Genomic DNA, 6,611 nt, shown 5'->3' with positions numbered 1-6,611 from the left:
GATAATTTTATAACAGTTGATTTTAACATATGATTTTTATATATAATATTTTTTATGTAACTTTGTTTACAGCTGTTTTATGTATATTTTTCTAGTTGCAAAATGAAATAAATGTGAAAATATGTAAATTAATCACCAAAATTTCCCCTTTATTACAATAAAAAAGAGCAGCTTTTTTCAAGGGAATGTGTTCTTGAAAGTTGTAATACAGCATTTCTTTTTATTTTCTTATTTCTTCAAAGTGATAAAAATGTTTCAGTATGTGTCAACAAATATCTCTGTTGTTTGCTCTGCAGAACTCCCATTACATTTCCTAATAAATCTGTATATTAAACCACTCTTGCGTGCTTCGTGGGGGGCTGACCTTGGTCACACTTTTTCAGCCAAGACTTACTGATCAATTATGGGCTTTCCCAGCCTCCTCGCTGCCTGGCATATGGGCGCTTAAAGGCGCGAGAGTGGAGGAGAAAGAGGGGTATCATTTCATGTGGAGATCAGGGCCTATAGGCAGTGAATGGGTGGATTTAGGGGGGACTGTGAATGAGGGATAGGGGGTCCTTGGTTGTACCAAAAGAAAAGAATCTCCCACAGATCAGGGAAGAGCCTTTTTGGGAATATTCATGATGAGGATGAGGAGGCATCATGAATTCATGTGTGTCTCCAACTTGCACGGATCATCTTTTCAGTAAACACTGATGTGTACAGAGCCAAGATGTCTTGCTTTCGATCTGTGTTTGCGATGTAGTTTCGTGGATAGTGTTGCCTCTCCACAAAGCAATATGGGTTTTTGTGTACACTCTGCTGTATTCCTTTTGTATCGGCGGAGCAACAGATGGAGACTGGTGGAAAGACATAAAGAAGCTAAAACACACAGCCTTTCTTCCTCACAGCTAGCTACTTGGTGAAAAAGATTTTCTCAAGCTTGTGCTCAGACGTGTGCTATTTCAAACATTTTGGACTTCATCTCCTTTCTCTTTTGCCCATACGTTTTTTGTTTGAGTTGTGTACTTTCAAGATTTGGGACTATCCACACAGTCTTTGTTTACTGTTTCTTTACTTACAATGGTTCCCACAGAGCAATCAGGCCTGCTCAGACTATTTTGTAGAGTGGCAGCCACTGTAGCACACTTTTCTGCATCAGACTTGTTATTTCAGGCACTTTTTCAAGGTAACACATACACAGTAACTATAGAAAAACACACACACATGCTTTTGTATATTTGTAGTCTGCAGGCAGACGCCGATCTGCTGCAGCTTCTCTAAAGGTTGTTGGACGCTCATAAGGCCCTCGTCTTGATTAATAGTCAGGACACAAGGCCAACCTGATGCTCACTTACGGTTCACTTCATTTTACAGATGACACAAAGGCACCCACGTCTGGTAAAAGGTCTGTGACCCACCAGACGGTCACAAAGCCCTTCTCCTCCCTCCTGTCCCCTAAGCATGGGCTCCTTCCCTGGGCCTTCGTGGCGTCCCTGTCCCCTTCCTTTATCAGTGCCTCCGGGCCTGAATGGGCTCTGTGGTTGGTCAATAAATTCAGTGATTCAGGGGGTGGACAGTTGCAGCCGTGTTAACGTTTGTTCACAGGCTTGTCGGAGGGACGGGCCCCGCCCCGAGGCTCTTTGTCTCCTGTGGTCCCTCAACAGGTTAGAAGTCAATGGAGGGCCTTGTGCGGAGGTGGCAGGGGCATGGATGGAGCCGCCTCTCACATGGCATTCACACAGGGGGAGGACCAGTTCGGATCACTGTGACACTTGTTAGTGTGGGGCCACACAACATCGCTGGGCTGCCTCTCTCGCTCTCCCCGAGGGCCTGTGCGATATCCAGCACTTTAAACAAACTAATGGTTGAGGTTGCAGGGTTGCGTTGGGGTAAGATGATCTGCACTCAGAGGCCTGCAGCGACCAGGCTGAAAAGAAGTTCACAAGTGTATCTTACAATCTCAGTTTACAGATCAGACTCACAATAAAAATGAGGTCAGGCCTTCATTTGGTCAACAATCTACAGTGATGGTAGATCCAGTCTTTAAATTTGGGATAAGAATATCACCGATTCACTTTTGTGGCCCCTAAAGTTGCCGCACTGTTGCCGAGTTATAGCCGGTTTCTCAGGCTCAGCTGGGCTAAAGCATGGGAACAGCCACACTGGGAGAAAGGAGACACAGAAAGCCATAGATAGAGAAATGCACAAACAGAGGAGGGCTTTAGGAGACAGAAAGCAGCGGACAGAAAAAGACGCACAGAGACTGAAGAGGGACTTAGAGCCATGACTGAAGTCTAACTGTCATGAGAAGATGAGAGTTGCCATGGCCACCCAGGAGCCACCCAGCAAGCATGTGAGTAGGGGAGGCTCGGGGCCAGGGGCTTGGGCCCGGGCTGGTGGATCACATGCACTAACCAGGGATTATGTGCATAAGTGATGAGCACTAAGCCGGCAGGTGAAGAAGAGAGGCCCTGGGACAAGGAGCACGCCATCCCTCTGGACAGCTCCCCGTAAAGAGCAGGGACTTTTTCCCAAGTGAGGCTGATCTCCCATGTGAAGGGGACTCAGCCAGAGGTCCTCAAGTGCTGAAAGGGCATCCCCCAGGCTGCTTTCACAGCGTAAGTGGCCAAAACGCCGGTCTTGTGAGTCATCTTGAGTGGCAAGAATGGGCCATCTTCACATTCATAAATCCCAACGCAAACACACTCATGGATATGGACTAAGCTTGAATAAGGATAAGCACCACATGGTGGTGCATCCGCAGGCCTCTTTTGGCTTGACGTTGATATAAAAGAACCGATTCTATGATCTTAATTCATCAGAAAGAAACAGCTTTAACTTTGAACTTTAACTTTATACAGTGTATTTATGGACAACAGCCTGCATTTATAGCCAGAATCAACAGGTTCATAGGTTGTTTTGCTGCAGGGAATCAATGCTCATAATATCCATGGCCTTACAGGAATGTGTTTGAACCTTGATGGCACAAAGAAATCACATTCCCATGGTGCAAAGAGAGAAAATACACAGTTAACCAACCTCCCCCAACACCTTTTCAAGACGATAGTATCCCTGAACATATTAACATGTAAATACACTTAGATACTTTGACAATGCACTGAAATGCATATAATCTACATGCTAACTAGTCCTTTAAAGAGTTTCCACTGCTGAATGTGCTTTAGGAACACTTTCATGTCTGGGTTTTAAAAATTAAATGTGAGGCCTCTCTTAGAATCTCTAAAAGCGTTTTTCAATTTGATGAGGGATAAGGCGATGACTGGGCTCCCTTTTCAAAGAGGGAGACCCAGAGTTCAATAAGACTTCAGTCTCATTGCCTTTGCCTCCAAGTTGAAGATCTAAATGCTGGCTTTTTAAGAAAGAGCCCACGTTAGGTGACAGATGGCAGGTTGTTATGCTGCTAGGAGCGGAGAAATACCAGTTGCTATGGTCCCCTTTTCCTCCGCAGCCTCACTTGCCATAGCTAAGCATCCCCTCCGAGGCCGGTGTACTGACTTGGAATAAGCTGACTTGAAACTGCTCAGGTTGTTGTTGACAAACATGAGCCTAGATGATTCTCCTAATCTCCCGCTTCTTTATCCGCTCTTTATTGCCGTATAAACAGGGCTGAATAAACCAAAAAAACTAAACCTCTGTTTTCAGCCTTCTCTTATCTCATGCAGGGTTTAATCTAATGCCCTCTACCCTTTTTACATCTCTGCCTCCACTAAATTCGACCATATTTTTGATTCAGCGCGTCACCATGACAACCAGTTATTTCCCATCCTTGAGCCCCCCCTCCAGCTCCTCTTCTCCATTGATACCGCTACCTCCCCCTACCCCTTCTTTTTTTTGTCCAAATAAAACAAAGCGTGGAGTGAATGCGCTCTGAGGTAGGTAAATGTATTCAGTGACATCAGCCAGGACGATTCTATTCTGCCGGATTCCTGTACCACTTGTTTCCAGCCTTGTCTGGGGGCCGGACACTCTGTTGGGCCCATTGTCCCACGTGTATTCCACACAGGCCCGCAATTAATGGAGGCCTTGTCTAAGGCTTCTGGAGCAGAAACTGCTGTTGGGGAGGGGGACAAAAGGCGGGCAGAGCCGGGGGCTGGGAGTTGCTATGGGAGGGCCCCCCTTCCCTCTTTAAGGGGGAATTCAAAGGGAGAAGGGGGGGACGGAGAGCGAGTGGAGCGCTGGATGAGATGTTTAAGTGATCCCCTCTGTCTGTGCCCTCCCCTCCTGGCCTGAGATGTTTTCATACCAGCAGTTGAAAGGGAACCTTCGCAGTATTTGATGATGAGGATGGCCATTTCACTGCCCACATTGGTGGAGACTGGGGTGGAGGAGAAAGCAGGGCCTGCAGCTTTCAGACCAGGTGAAGATGGAAAAGAGTAGCGACTGGCAAGTGTTCTCACTGCCAAGAGATTTATCCAGACTTCCTTTATTTTTTTGTTAATTCTACCTCAAAATTTCTCATTTGTCTCCACCACATGAACTGAAGTATAAGCTCTTCTCATCCACAATAATTTATGTCTTCCAGCCCCCGTTTCCCTCAACTATCAGTCACATGTTGGACCTTGATAGCTTTCTAACCCTTCCTCCGCTGGTGCCTCCCATCCCAGGGTTCCCACACTGATACAGATCAGGATTGTGCTGTAAAGCTCATGTGTAGATCACCACCCGCACAATAAAGGGTTGTTTGTGGCAGAGCAGCAGGATCACTGAAAACAGAACTGATAGGACGTAATTTATTGTTGCATGGCCCCCTCATCTGCTGTGAGCGGGACCTCGGGTTATCTTAAAGTAGCATCTTCTTAAAACATCCAGTTAGAAGATTAACTGAGCACTTAATGTGATCCCAGGCGAGTGATTGAACAGTCTGTGGTGCTGACTGTATATGAGTTAAGTGCATTAGTGGGAAACAGAGAAGGTTTTCATTTTTAATGTGTGTTCAACATGAACACAAAAACTAATTCTAGCTCCTCTTACGTGCTCAAATCTTTACTTGGTAAAATTTAAAAAGCTTTTTTTGTCTTGTATAGGAATGTCTTTATTGGTTATTACCAATGAAAGCATCACAGTCATCATATCACAACATGAAACCCCTTTACGATCACACTGAAGAAAATATCTTATTTCTCACTCTGACTGATGCCACAATTAGTTACATAACTGGTCAAACTCATTTTGGCTTGATTGAATTTGACTTAACTTAATATAGACTTGGGTCAAGAAGCCAGTGGTGCTTGAAGTTGTCCTGATCAAACAGGGAGGATGCAAACACTGACCTGGCTTTTGGGGTCATTTCACCTCTGAGGGTTTAGGAGCTTTACAGAGAGTGTTTGAAGTCTATCGGGGAGGATAGAGAAGTCTGAAGATAAACCAGACAGAGTCTGTCAATAAATATATCAATGAAGCTGTGTTACAGCAGCATAATATGCCCTGATGCTGGGATTTGACTGGTTCAATGCACTGATGTTGAACATGGTTATTAGTGGGACTAGAAGAGGTTTCTTGTATTTTCTGAAAAAGTTTTAATATTTCATTGTATGACATTTAATTGTCACACTACTCCTATGACGACTAATAATTAACATCAGAATCACTTTACTTTAGTGCACTTTATACTTTATATGAAAAGCAATAAAATGAGCTTTACAACTAAATGAAATTATTTTAAAATTAGGAAGCCGGAAGAGAAAATACAATTAATAATAAAGTTTAACATAAACATAAACTTTATTATGTATAAAATCAGGGCCAAAAAGATTTGAAAGATTCCACAGAGTGAGAGAAAAGCAGCCTTACTGTAACATAGAGAGGCAGAGAGGTTTTATTCTGTTTTATTCTATCTCAACAAATGTATTGTTCTTGGAAAAGAAAACTTTTTTTAATTTAATTAAGCAAACACGAGCAGTAAAATAAGATGAATCTACTTGAAAATAAAAAATGACTTTTGTGCTTTTCTTCGTGTTTTATCTTATTTGTTTTATGTAATGTTAATGTAATATATTCGTTATGTATGATCTTTATTTGTTTTTAAGCACATTGAGTTTACACTTGCCGTAAGAAATGTGCTATATAAATAAATTTGACTTGACTTGACTTGACTTTCTAACTCTTGTGTTCTTTATTATGTTTATAGAAGATTTTCTACACTTTCCATTAATTTCCATCATGAAATAATCTTATGTTGTTGTGTAGCACTTGTGACTCACATGTAGTTGACTCTGTATTACAATCTCATGTGCATAATGAAACTTTTTGGTAATATTTAGAGTGATATTACAATAAAAAACAACTTATATACTGTGTCTCTTGGATGAATTGGAGGACTGTTTGTAAACAGTAAGAAAAAAAGAAAAATAGCTATAAAAATGATAAAATCAGGGTTGAAATACTGCCACAGTTTCCTGAAGACAAAACTAAATATCCGTTTTATATCAGATACATACATTATATTATATATAAGATCCATATGCTGAACTCTTTTCCACAGAATTTGCACTGTAGATGTGTCTTTGTTTAGAGTTTGTTATTATTATATATTGTTATAAAACATTTAAACAGTTTTTACAAAGGACATGAATCGATTTAGTCATTGGTAGACAAATGAAAGAAAACAA

This window comes from Thunnus albacares, chromosome 12 (genome assembly GCF_914725855.1).
Source record: "Thunnus albacares chromosome 12, fThuAlb1.1, whole genome shotgun sequence".
Taxonomy (NCBI): Eukaryota; Metazoa; Chordata; class Actinopteri; order Scombriformes; family Scombridae; genus Thunnus; species Thunnus albacares.
The sequence above is the reverse complement of the archived record's forward strand: the minus strand, read 5'-3'. Positions refer to the sequence as shown.